Source organism: Dermacentor silvarum, chromosome 1 (assembly GCF_013339745.2).
Source record: "Dermacentor silvarum isolate Dsil-2018 chromosome 1, BIME_Dsil_1.4, whole genome shotgun sequence".
In the NCBI taxonomy this organism is placed as follows: Eukaryota; Metazoa; Arthropoda; class Arachnida; order Ixodida; family Ixodidae; genus Dermacentor; species Dermacentor silvarum.
Genome location: NC_051154.1, coordinates 224,343,355 through 224,357,634, shown reverse-complemented (window position 1 = coordinate 224,357,634; position 14,280 = coordinate 224,343,355). Strand labels below are relative to the sequence as shown.

At 43.1% G+C, this 14,280-nt stretch overlaps 1 long non-coding RNA gene across 2 annotated transcripts; it reads left to right on the top strand.

Moving 5' to 3' along the window:
• The first annotated feature begins 502 nt into the window (after positions 1-502).
• Positions 503-13,534, top strand: LOC119436832 (uncharacterized). Of its 2 annotated transcripts, none has more exons than XR_007464777.1 (5): positions 503-789; positions 1,743-1,863; positions 3,026-3,201; positions 4,625-4,767; positions 11,950-13,534. It is a non-coding gene; the product is annotated as an uncharacterized LOC119436832 (long non-coding RNA). The 2 variants fall into 2 exon arrangements; XR_007464776.1 differs by having other exon boundaries at positions 4,043-4,767.
• Positions 13,535-14,280: the final 746 nt, after the last annotated feature.

Here is a 14,280-nt window from a genome sequence, read left to right as displayed (position 1 = left end):
CGCACTTGGGAACACAACAGCCCGTCATGTCGACACGATGCACTTGATAGCTTGTCAGTCATGCGGCTGAACACTGTCTAGCAAGTAGAAGCGTCCGCGAAGCATCCGCGCGCACTGTGCCTCGAACTCAGCACCGGCACCAAGCAATCGCAACGGCTCGGTGTGACACAATATGGCGTCGCAGCGAGAAAGCGGCGGCGCGGGGGCGGTCAAAGGTTGGCACCACCCTGAACGGCGGCGCTGGCATCGAGGCACCCTAAGAAAAATTTCTCTCGTTAGGCTTAGGCGCGTTCGAAACGAGAAGCGATCTCGAAAATTCCTCAAGATTAGCCATAACACTCTCTCGGCGAAGCGGCATGAGACTAAGCAAAAGCTGTTTACGCAGTCATTTGCTACGAACGAAGTGAATTCTACAAAAACAACGCCAAATTCAGTTCGAAGCGGGCGACCGGGACCGCCGCCATGTTTTACGTGCGTGCGCACGGTAAACGGTATACCTGAACGTCGCCCCCGAGGGCTCCGATGTCGCTGCGCATGCGTGAGCTGAGAGAAGATGAGAAAGGAGAACAACTCTCCTTTGCCGGATGTGACGTCACATTATTGCTTGTTTTTTGCTTTTTGAAATAGCTACTCTCCAACTCAGACACTATGGTTCGCGCCTCGTTCGCGCGCGCATTGTGAGCATTCAAGTTTCGTTTTTTGCACTTGCTTAGTAGCTGAATGCGGACATTGCAGGGTTGGGTTTGATGACATTTGTTGCTCAGCTGCCGCGACACATTTGGAGCAAAGGTGAGTGTCGTGCGATTGCCCGTTCTCTAGCTGACACTTGTAAAAACAACCGGTTGCGCATTTGAGCTGTGGCCGATGTGATCTCGAAATTCGAAGGAGCACGAAACGGTTGTCGCAGGTCTCGTAGTGATCGCAGGATAATTTATTCGTTCGTGCCTTCAACAAGTACTATCACAGTTCCTACGCGTTACCCCGATGTAAAACGAACGGCGGAAGCGTTCACGCGCCGGAAAATGCATGCACTCAACTAGCTCTATCGGTGAATGCCGTCCTTTGGTATATATCTCGTGCGTAGGTCTTTGTTTCTCCATCTCTATGGGATGACTACGCTATGCGCCTCTTATTTACCCATGCAATTCAATTACCTTGCTGCTGCATTCAATTACCTTGCTCACTGCTTGCGCTGACCGCGGTAGGTGCGTCAGAGGCTTTCATTTGTTGCAGTGAGATAAAGAAAGCGTATTTCTTTCACTTACAGCTTCTTAGCAACTCTTTTGAGAGCCGTGGAGTTAAATCGTGCAATGTGTACGTTGTGAGCAAGCTGTTAACCAAACCCGCTTTACTGCTGCTGTCGCTTTTACGGGCACCTTCAAAATTAAACATATATGAGTGTATGAATTCAGCTCACCTTTCTATATATACACATCCGTTGCTTTCGTTGTTCGTAGATCATGTGCGTACCTTTGCAACCTGTAATCGACATTGTAAAAACAGCAGGAAGGCAGATGACACAAATACTGTGTCCGCCTTAATTGTTGTCTGTGCTGTTTTTATAATGTAAACAACTCCACACACTTGCTGTTTACACCAAAACAATCTTGATATTTTTTTTTTTTTTCTTGTAGGAGGATTTGCTTCTAACTGCGGCAGTGACGTTGTGTATTGTCCTCAGGAACGCTTGCGGTGTGCACATTTGTCTAATTTGTTTCACTGTGCTGCTGCTGTCTTTACAGCTTCTGCTTATTTCCTTTGGCCGCACCTTATATTTGTTGTCTTTGTCAACATCTGACCTGTTTCTGCCTTGTTGAAAGCAAGTGGCCACAAGTACTGCTTAGTTTGCTCAGTCTAAACCTGGTATGTATATCTATTTGCTAAGGGCATGCTTCTGCTCCTTTAAAGGTTGCTTTAACTAATAGTGGTTTGAGTCATTGTGTATGACACCAGATAATTATTGTTATAAAATGGTGGCAAAGCTTGTCCGTGCACAGATTTAAAGTATGGAGATGCTAAACATTAAAATGTTCCAAGTTGCCACAAAGTATTACACGCATTTAAATTTGCAGTCGCAAAAGACGTACTAAAAGTATAATCCACAAAATTTGCTTCGAGGTGTCTTGAGACAATGAATTGTAGAGAAAGAATTCTATTGTGAGTTGCCAATGCTTGTCGTGAGCTCTAGCCCATTTTTCTATGCAGCCACTGTTGCTTCGTTGTCTGTGCTTGTTACTAACAAGAAATTGAGCTCCGTGGTTCCCCTGATTTTTGTAGCTCATAAAATGCAAATGTCTCGACATTGGCAGCCTTAGTGCCTCAAGGTAGAACACGAGTGTTCATTGGCCAGTTGCCTGCTTTTAAGATAATGTTGTATTTAATGTCAGGGGTTTAAAGGATACTTCACATCTGCCATCATGGCTGTTAGTTCTGCTGTCTAGCACTTCCAGGACAAAGTTTGGTACACATGTGAAACTATCCAAGAAAATGGACATTGGGACAACTGCTGACGTAGCTCACTTGGTAGAGCATCGCAAGCGCAAAGCAGAAAATGTTGGTTAAACTCCAACCGGCAGCAAGTTGTCTCTTAATGCAAAGCATTATCATGATCTATTTTCGAATTTCTTAGTACACCTGCCCAGGTAGCTTCATTAATAATTAGTAATGCTCCTGATGGTGGGTATTGAACGCGAGTCCCTAGTGCAGCAGCCCAATTATTTGCCCATTAGGCTACAGATGCATGCATAGCTCGCCAGATTAACCGCACTGGTTCTCTCGTAGCAGCTAATGCTTTCAGGTGTTATGTGACACTCGCAGAGTTTGGGATTCACCCATTTCAGCTCATATGCAACATATAAAGCAGGTGTTGTGTTTGCTTTGGTGACGCGTTGTGCGTGCAATTGTTTTTGGTTTCTCTATTTTGGTGTATTGTGCTTTGTATTCGATACTGTGCCCAAAGAAAAAAACATTTGTAAGCAGGTGCTCGAGTGACGTGAAGCTCACTCTCCCTCATTCTCTCTTGCAGGTAGTGCATCCAGTTTAGCGCCGTGCACATGTGTGGGGCATTTCCTTGTTCTTATTGTGCTGATGTGTCGTGTTGTACATAGGAGGAAAGCCGGTCCTCCACAATATGGTTGTCAGTGTTGCTGAATACAACACAGTCTTGCTGCCTTGACACGCCACATCATTTGACATCTTGGGGTGAGGTGGCATCTTGCTGCTCCTTGTGGTCAGGCATAGCCAAGACTGCAGGTAGAGTCCGCACACAAAGTTCGAGGTTGAACTATAGAACCAGCACGCCCAATAAATGTGTGTGCAAATTTAGCTCTAAGCGTGATTTATGTCAGGAATAAAGATTCACAAAAGGGGCTTGGTCCATGGCCAAGCAGAGTGAGCACGAACAACAACAACCGTCTTCTTTCACATCCTTTGTTGGTGCCTGCCTTTGCCGCTACATAGTAATTAATTAGTAATTAGTTTGCTAAGCTATCCATAACTGAGAACTCGATCGAGCATAGAAAGAAACATGACTATAGGCTCCTGTGTTTCTTATGTTTAAATCACAATTTGTAGGTATCAAACACAGCATAGCATAAATGATACATTGGGCACTGCAACCCTGTGATGTGCACATTGAGTGCCTTTTCGCGTCTTCTTCAGAGGGTACTCGAGATTTCTGGTTGGGTTGCCATAGATGTGTTAGCTCAGTGAATCTTCCTTCCAAGGCATTCAGTTTGTTAAAGTTAAGCCGCTATAGATGTGTCCTCATTGTTCAGGTTACTTCTGGCGACACGACAACGTTCTTGTGGCTATGATGTGATGCTTCATGACACACATGGTGCTCAATTCTGAATTATTGTTGGCATGCTTTTTCACAAATGGTTTTAGTAAGATGGTAAGAATGGTTTTAGTAGCACAGGCGACGCAAAATGAGCCACAGCATATGCTTTACCTCCAGCATGTTCGTGATCACCGATGGCATGTAAAACAGTGATTCAGACCAAGCATCGCAAAGAATGATTGTTGCCTTTCTTTCTTACAGGCTGCTGTGTTTCAGCTAAATCTGCTTTTCCTGTGTCCAGTGGCCTTGTCGCTCAATTAGTGCTTGCCAATTTCCATTACACTGCAACCCACTAAAAATATGAAATTTTAGAATATGATGCCTCCCCTCTCTTCCCTTGTCCTTCTGACCTTTCACTCTGCTGCAAGCTTTTAGATTTCAATGCTTAAATGATTAATACAAACATTGATGCTACCATATTATTTGATGGCTATCATGATGGCAATAATTTAGGTTAACCTGAAACTAAATGAGAAAAATTAAAATAGGCATGTGTGAGTAGGACTGACTGTTCCTGGTTTCTGGCTCTATGCTAAATTTGAGGTCTTTGCCTCAAGGAAATGGGTCTTGGATTCTCAGACCCTTTTTGTGATCCTGTGCCTGTATCAGACCTGATATACAGTCCCGGAAGTTTTACAAAAAGGAGCACCTTTCTTTTGGGGAACTGCTTTTTATCACAAGTGTGCTAGATAGCGCCAGTTATGCTATGAGCAGGCACAACTGCAGGTACAAACTATAGTATGTAGTTTAAAATAATTTCACATCTATTTGTGAACTTCCCAGGCCACTTCACAACTGCAAGCTGAATCTGATGTAGGCAGTGTCAGGGTCATGGCCCATATTTTAGTGAACGCCAAGAATGCGTCCTGTGACTGAAGTTTGAGCATTTGAGCCCACCTTTTGGAAGTGCTTTTTATGTGCACTCAGTAAGTGACATGATTTTAAGTGATCCTAGAGGCAACACTTATTGATCTGCATTATGCAAATGTTTTTATATTTTCACTAATATACTGTGGTCACTATTACTACGCACTGTTTAAAAGGTGTTGAATATAAAAAGCTACTTATTTGCCCTAATATAATGTAGAAATCACGTGGAAATAATGTAGGATCACGTGGAGCAGAGGTAGAATACCCGGCTTCAAATCTGAAGGTCGTAAGTTCGAATCCTACTCCAGTCCACCACATTTTCAGGCATGGAGTGGTGCCTGACACCGGCAAGAAAAAAATATATCGCCGAGACCTAGTGGGGCTATACTAGTTCAGGTGCAACCAAACTAGGAAGGCCCACTAAGCTTCATCAAAGTCACTCCCTCACCAGAACAGGAATTGGCCTCCCTGGTGCAGTATTCGGCCACTACCTCCCTCATGACTCCGACAATTAACCCATGGCCCTCAGTTCCCAGTGGCTGCGGAGCACCTGACCAAGGCGGCGGTCAGACCTGCTACGCGGCAGAGGGTGCTAAGAATCTCTGGGTCAAGACAGGCCGCCAATGGAAACTGAACCTGGCAACGTTCAACACGCGTACCCTATCGAGTGAGGCTAGCTTAGCAGGACTATTTGAAGAATTATCAGGCATTTCCTGGGATATTATTGGCCTTAGTGAGGTTAGAAGAACTGGTGAGGCTTACACAGTGCTGACTAACGGCCACGTCCTCTGCTACAGAGGTCTTCCAGATAAGAAAGAATCCGGGGTAGGATTTCTAGTGCATAACAACATAGCGGGCAACATTGATGAATTCTACAGCATTAATGAGAGGGTAGCAGTCGTCGTAATAAAGCTGAATAGGAGGTACAAAATGAAGGTAGTACAAGCCTATGCCCCAACCTCTAGTCACGATGATGAAGAAATAGAACAGTTTTATGAAGATGTTGAACTAGCAATGAGAAAGGTGCAAACTCAGTATACTTTAGTCATGGGCGACTTCAATGCAAAAGTGGGGGAAAAAGCAGGTTGGTGAGCAAGCAATTGGCAACTATGGCATCGATTCTAGGAATGCAAGAGGAGAGATGTTAGTAGAATTCGCAGAAAGGAATACGCTCCGAATAATGAATACCTTCTTCAGGAAGCGCAGCAACAGGAAGTGGACATGGAAAAGCCCTAATGGAGAAACAAGGAATGAAATAGATTTCATACTCTCTGCCGATCCAAGCATAGTGCAGGATGTAGAAGTGTTAGGTAAGGTTAAGTGCAGTGACCATAGGTTAGTGAGGTCTAGGATTTCTCTCAATTTGAAGAGAGAGAGAGTGAAATTAGTCAAGAGGAAACAGGCCAACCTAGAGGCAGTAAGGGTAAAAGCAGACCAATTCAGGCTGGTGCTTGCAAACAAATATGCAGCTTTAGAAAAGGAAGATAAAGACAACATAGAGGTAATGAATGAAACTGTAACTAGGTTGATTTCAGAAGCAGCAGTTGAAGTGGGAGGTAGGGCACCAAGGCAACCAGTAGGTAAGCTCTCCCAAGAAACAAAGGACCTAATAAAGAAACGACAGAAGATGAAAATGTCCAACTCAAGAGATCAGATAGAATTCGCTGAACTGTCAAAACTAATCAACAAGAAAAAAGTAAGGGATATTCGAAATTATAACGTGGGAAAGATTGAGGAAGCCGTAAAATATGGACGCAGCATTAAATCAGTAAGAAGAAAGCTTGGCATAGGACAAGGCAAGATGTATGCACTGAAAGATAAGCATGGTAATATCATCAGCAATTTCGATGACATAGTAAAAGCAGCGGAAGAATTCTATACTGACCTGTACAGTGCCCAAAACAGCCAAGCTACTTTCATTCAAAATAGTGATGAACCGGATACAGAGGCTCCTTCTATAACTAGCGCTGAAGTTAGAAGGGCCTTGAAAGACATGACCAGGGGAAAAAGCTGCTGGAGAAGATGGAATAACAGTAGATTTAATCAAAGATGGAGGAGATATCATGCTTGAAAAGCTTGCGGCCCTTTATACGCAATGCCTCACAACTTCAAGTGTACCTGAGAGCTGGAAGAACGCCAACATTATACTTATCCATAAGAAGGGAGACGTTAAAGAACTGAAGAATTATAGACCCATTAGCTTGCTTTCAGTATTGTATAAAATATTCACCAAGATAATTTCCAATAGAATCAGGGCAACACTTGACTTCAGCCAACCAAGAGAACAGGCTGGCTTCAGGAAGGGATATTCTACGATGGATCATATCCATGTCATAAATCAGGTAATCGAGAAATCTGCGGAGTACAATCAACCTCTCTACATGGCTTTCATAGATTATGAAAAGGCATTTGATTCAGTAGAGATACCAGCAGTCATGGAGGCATTGCGTAATCAAGGAGTACAGGAGGCATACGTGAATATCTTAGCAAACATCTACAAGGATTCCACAGCTACCTTGGTTCTCCACAAGAAAAGTAGAAAGTTACCTATCAAGAAAGGGGTCAGGCAAGGAGACACAATCTCTCCAATGCTATTCACTGCATGCTTAGAAGAAGTATTCAAGCTCTTAGACTGGGAAGGCTTAGGAGTAAGGATCAACGGCGAATATCTCAGCAACCTTCGGTTTGCAGATGACATTGTCCTATTCAGCAACAATGGAGACGAATTACAACAAATGATTGAGGACCTTAATCGAGAAAGCGTAAGAATTGGGTTGAAGATGAATATGCAGAAGACAAAACAATGTTCAATAGCCTGGCAAGGGAACAAGAATTCAGGATCGCCAGTCAGCCTCTAGAGTCTGTAAAGGAGTACGTTTATCTAGGTCAATTACTCACAGGGGACCCTGATCACGAGAAAGAAATTTACAGAAGAATAAAATTGGGTTGGAGTGCATACGGCAGGCATTACCAAATCCTGACTGGGAGCTTACCACTGTCGTTGAAGAGAAAAGTGTACAATCATTGCATTCTACCGGTGCTAACATATGGGGCAGAAACTTGGAGGTTAACAAAGAAGCTCGAGAACAAGTTAAGGACCGCACAAAGAGCGATGGAACGAAAAATCTTAGGACTAACGTTAAGAGACAGGAAGAGAGCGGTGTGGATCAGAGAACAAACGGGATAGCCGATATTCTAGTTGACATTAAGCGGAAGAAATGGAGCTGGGCAGGTCATGTAATGCGTAGGATGGATAACCAGTGGACCATTAGGGTTACAGAATGGATACCAGAGAAGGGAAGCGCAGTCGAGGTCGACAGAAAACCAGATGGGATGATGAAGTTAGGAAATTTGCAGGCGCAAGTTGGAATACACTAGCGCAAGACAGGGGTAATTGGAGATCGCAGGGAGAGGACCTTCGTCCTGCAGTGGACATAAAATATAGGCTGATGATGATGAATGTAGAAATATGCATTCTGCAGTCTGAAAAGTGAAGAAAAGAAACACAAAAAAGAAAAAATCACCGCCCAAGCACTCCATACAGATGGTTAACCAGCAAAGCTGAAAAGTGCGGCCGCAGTGTTTATGACTGGGTTAATTACGTCTTTGTGTTTCTTAATGAGGTTACACACATGTTGGCTGCGACGGAGAGAACGACGTCACTGAAAGTGTGTCCGCCGTTGTTGCCTGCATTCGATGTCTCACGTTTGCTTGGCGGTGTGGTTAGCAGCATTTGCCCGCCATTGCCGCTGCTTGTGATTCTTTGAAATTAAATCTGTCCGTCACGTAAGACAACGAATGGCTCATACCTCCTTAAGCAATGGCTCATGCAGCCTCCCCAATTACGAACGTCACAAGAGAAGTGAAATTCTACGCTGGAATTATGAGCCGCAACGGAGCCACCTGTGGAAGAAGACAACGAACGCGGGAGCAGTGGCATGAGCGAAACCCGAGGGGTGCCAACAAGCCAGCTTCGGAAGAGACAACGATGCTCGAGCCAATGCTGATGATGATAGTTATCTGTACACAGGCGACAGACAGACGCTTTTTCGTTTCGTCTAGCCATATGGTCGCAAGATTCACAACCACTTTAGTTGATTATAAAAACATTGAAGTGCACGCAAACAGCCTCTACATTGCATCTGTGAAAAACATTGCTCCATCTTGCTGTAGCATTATGCACCTTAGCTTTGTGTGGAAGCCGCGGTTGTTGCACTGTGCTGCACCGCAATGAACCTTGGTTATGTGAAAAAGCCGCTGTTATTGCATTGCTCTTTACTGTTATGCACGTCAACCTTGTGGCAAAGCCACCACACTTGCACCGTGCTCCACCGCAAAGCATTTTAGGTGTGTGGAAAAGTACTTACTAAATATTGCATGATGCTGGATTTGAGCATTTTTAACGCAAGAATTCTTTCTTCATACCAAGCACTTTGCAGTAGGCAATTTTATGTCCCGGCTCCTGTTAGTCTTTCCGATTGAAAACAAAAATATGTCTGGCAGCGAGTCCAAACCTGTCTCCCAACATAACAGCCCAACGCTTTAGCCATTAGGCCGCTGTTGTGCACATACTTTGCGCTCGCCAATGTGTAGCTAGGTATATGAGGTAGTGGCCCATGCATTATGGTGCACGATATGTGTCGGAGCATCGTGTGCATGTACAAGTTGCTCGTCAAATTGAGAGCATGTCAGTTTCTCCCATTCTTCCTTTGTGGCAGCACTTCGAGGTGTTTTAGACTGCTCCAGCTTTGCGATTCACCCACATTTCCCAGTCCCTTCATTGTAGCAGCTTCCACAACATGGACACTGTGTCGACATTGTACTACCTTTGCATTGAGGGTGAAGGTGGTATGTGCTCGTTGAGTGAAAAAATGTTGACAAGAGGTGTATGCACAGAAAAGTATGACATTCATCTTAATACTACATATAATGATTCTATACTCCTTGTGCCACAGTGACCCATGCCCAAATCAGCAGACGGGCCCAGAATGGGCACATAACCATTGTGCATACCGCATAAGCCATGCTGTCCACTCGCAAAACAGTAGCCACCACAGTGTAGGCAGGAAGAGGCAAAGAAACCTTTATATTATACTACCATTGCAAGGAGAGTACGAAAGCGAAGGGCCTTTGTACTCTCCTCGCAATGCTTGTCACACATCACTCGCCATACCAAACACGTTGGTCAATGCTGCAATGCTCGGCAGAACCCTAAACTAAATCCCCACAGTGTGTGGGATCTACATAATTATTTTTTCATTTTTCAGGCATTTGGTGGTAGAGGCCAGTGCGTTACACAGAAATCCCACTACAGTGCAGCAACGTTCAGAATGTAGTACGAGGTACATTATGTAGTTGGCTATAAGTTAAAAACATAAATTATATTAGTCGTCAAAATATAGTAGCCAGTGTTGAAACTAGATTTTTTTAAATTCAAAATACCCCCAAAGGCCCTCATGAGGGTATTACATGGGGGGGGGGAGGGGTCACAGGCACTGGTCATAGATTATACATCATATTAAAAACAAGACAATATAACAAAAGTAATAATAGAGTGAAAACATAGGTAATATACAAATAAGTCACAATTATTTCAGAGAAAACATGAGTACATATTAGGACAACATAAGGCAACTGCAATGAAAAGCAAAACAGCAACAAACATCGAAAACACTGTAAAAGTCCCAAGATAATAATAATAAGATTAGTTGACAAGTCGTGAGCGAAATTAAATCTTGAAACTTAGCCAAGTCAGGTTCCGTGGCAATGTCTGATGGTAAGGCGTTCCACTCGTTATTGTGCGCGGTAAGAATGAATATGCATAATGGAATGACTGGCAGTTAATGCGTTGACTTTGTATGGATGGTCACGACGTGTAAAGATAACTGGTGGTGACTGAAAGAAATCATCATGAAGTGATGGATGGTGATAAAGCTTATGGAAAAGTGATAGGCGAGAAATTTTACGGCGAAGTGCTAAGGTGTCCAACTCAGCTTTATTCTTTAACGAGGTGACGCTGGTGTAACGTGAATAATCTGAAAAAATGAATCGCGCAACACGGTTTTGCAAGGCTTCGATGTTGCTGATGATATAAGTTGTCGGGATCCCAAATGCAGACGCGTATTCAGTTTAGGACGGATTAATGTTGTGTACGCTAGTTTTTTAACATGCATTGGGGCTTCTTTAAGTTATGTTTAATAAGTCCAAGAGTGCGGTTAAAGAGGCAAGGGTAAGATTAATGTGATTATTCCCTGATAAGTTTGACTGAAGATTGATGCCAAGGTACTTGGAAGTTGTGGCGAGTTCCACAGCGTTGTTATCAAGGGAGTAGGTTGTTGGAATTCGTGGCCTATTGGTGAAAGACAAGAGTTTAGGTTTTGGAAATATTTAATGGCATTAACCAATTAGAACACCATGCACTTATTGCCTCCAGGTCAGTTTTGTAGTAAGTGATTATCAGTGTTACTGTTACACATCGATAAAGTACACAATCATCTGTAAATAGTCTGATTTTGGATAACACGCAACTGGGTAAATCATTAATATAGATTAGAAAGAGTAAAGGTCCAAGTGTTCTGCCTTGTGGAACTCCAGACGTAACATCAGCATAAGATGAGTTAGAATTGTTAACTGATGTAAATTGAATTCTAGATGAGAGAAAATCGGTGATCCATGCAATTATAGTAGGATGAATGTTAAGCTGTGAAAGTTTAAGTAACAACCTATGGTGTGGAACACGATCAAATGCCTTGGAAAAATCTAAAAATATTGCGTCAACTTGAAACCCAGCGTCTATCAATGCTGTATGTCACTAATAAATCCAGCTAGTTGGGTTTCGCATGAGTAGCCTTGCGAAAACCGTGCTGATACTTGAAAATAATGTTATGGTCTTCAAGGAAGTTGATTGACTTGAGTGTGGATATATGTTCGAGTAATTTGCAAATAGTACTGGTTAAGGAGTGGGGACGATAATTCAGCGGACAAGCACATGCATTCAAGGCTTGAGCCACAGCATGAGAACACGGATGAGCAGACACACACGGTGGTCACTTGAGTTGGCGTTCTGTCTATCTTACCAACAAGCCCAGCTGCACAATGAGTAATTAATATTATGGCGACTGCAGCACAGCAGTGGTCTAGTGGCATAGTCTCGACCTCGTATATAGCAGGTACTAAGTTAAAAACTTCGGAACTGCCATGAATCTCACAATCAATCCTTATCCCTCGTTTTCCCACAGCTGCAGTCAGATGTGCTGTATATTGGTGGGTGTCCGGAATCTTGAGATCCAGACAGGCTGCCACTGGAAGTCCCTTGGGTCAGGTGATACCTCAAATGCCTCCAAATATTTCACTGTATAAACCTTTATAGAATGAGAAACTTGTCAAGAGCCAAGTTGTTACACACAAAAGAAAACTGTCACTAAATAGTGACCAGTTTCATTTCTTTTGTAAGCCACAGGTTGTGTGCATTTGACATTGCTGACCAACTCTTATCTACTCTCCGATACAATATCCATACTCATTGTATATATATTAATAAAAATACATATAAGATTGATCTGGTCAGAAAGAATTGCCATTTTGGGAGGGGGTAGGCTGGAGGACAATTTGTCATTCCTTTCTCTTCTCTGTGATCGAGCTGATCAACTTCACTACAATGGTAAACGTACTGCAGTTCCCTGCATTCACATATGTTTTCAGAGAAAACTATTGTGTGGAGCCATGTTTGTGGTAATGCAATGCAAGATATATGCTGTGTCGCGTGACTCTTTAGTAAGATATTGTTAAATTCGAGTTGTGACCAATCTTGCTGCTCTTTATCTGGTTCCTGGTGAGTTCGTGGAAGTTCAGGTCACGTGAAGATACTCGATGAAGTTTCTCTGCGAAGTCCTTTTAAAACTCTAGCAGCTGGCATCATAAAGTAAGTATGTAAATTGAGAGAAAATGTACATGATACAGAATAGTTCATTTTCGCCTGCCCTCTTTGTTTTATTTCTGGATCTGCAATGAACAGATCCACAGCTTGCTCACAGGCAAGTAGGCAGTGGCTTTCTCAGCGATGCTAATATCTCTATTCTAGTGAAAGACAATGTAAGCTACTGTTTTTGCAAGCATTCCGCAAATGCGGCTCGCCATCAAGCACAAACTTTTTATGTCTAAAAAAATAACTTGGAGAAGTAAATGCCCAGTATTCTTTTTTAGCTTTCAGTAAGCTTGCCATATAGCTCAGTGTTAACATGCAGGTTAGGTTACAGAAAGCAATAATAAACGACAATAAACACTGCTTGGATGGCAAAAAACGTGAATCATATCACTTTTTTGGCAATGACTTTTTGGGAAATAGGAGGCTAAGCAATTGGTGATATGGCTACACTGTAAAGATTGGATAAGATGGATGACTGAATCTGCAACAGAACATTTGTGGACATTGTGTGAGCCACATTTTCCATGCTTTTTTCGCCGACTAAGCGAGACTACATGCAGTGAGGCAGCATAGCTTACTTTTCTATGCTTTTTTGCTGACTAAGCAAGACGACATGCAGTGAGGCAGTATAGGTTACTTTCCTGGTGCATCAGCATGGGCTTTCTACAGTTGACTTTCGTTAATTCTACCCTGACGGCACCAACGAAATTGATCCAATTATCCGTGGGTCGAATTGAACATTAAAAAAAATGCTAAAACACCGCTGATTCATATGGCAGTATGTAATTGACTTTAAGACGCCTCCGAGACAAACGTGCGCCAACTTTCTATTTTTCCAAACTATAAAACTGAAGTGCAAATGACATAAAACTTCAAACCCAAGTATAAACCTAACGCATACCTTATTTTTGAGAATGTAAGCTGATTTTCTAAAGTCACCCTCACTGCAACAAAGCCGTGTTATGCGGTAAAGTGTATGAATGCTGCAAATGCAGTTTTAGTTTTCCCATTCGAGTGCACAGTGCAGGCAGTTTCCGGCTTAATTTCCTTCGAAAACAAATGTGCTCTTTAGAACCAGGTCAATACCATAATCGGACATTGTGAGCTACCGTTATGGCTCGAAAATCTTGAAACAGACGCTGCCACTAAAAGGGGTCGTTATTGGAGTCAGGTGCATGCCTGTAGCTGGTCAGTTCGGATTATCTGGCGAATGCCAATTTTAGGATCAAAATAACAAATGTTTAGGGCCGTAGAACTGCATGGGAGCTGGCCAAGATCTTTGGTCAGAGTCGAATTAACCGAAAGATTAACCGGAGTTGGATAACGGAAGTCTACTGTATACACTTTTCTGTTCAACAAGGAGTTGCCATTTTAATATTGCTACGGGAGGCAAACACAACAGAAAACGTATTTACAGTATATTTACAAGGCGATCAAGCGTCAACCATATGCCGAGAGCACGCGCCAGATCATCAGCGTCTTCTTCATCGATGCTCCTCTAGATGAATCATACCGTGACATGACCCCCGGCTGCTCAAGCACCGTCACGTTGCTTGCTATGATCCAGGCGAGTGGTAAGGTTTAAGGCGGATACGTGAACGTCAGTAGGTTATGAAAGGTTGGCGAGACGACTCAAGCGGGGCCA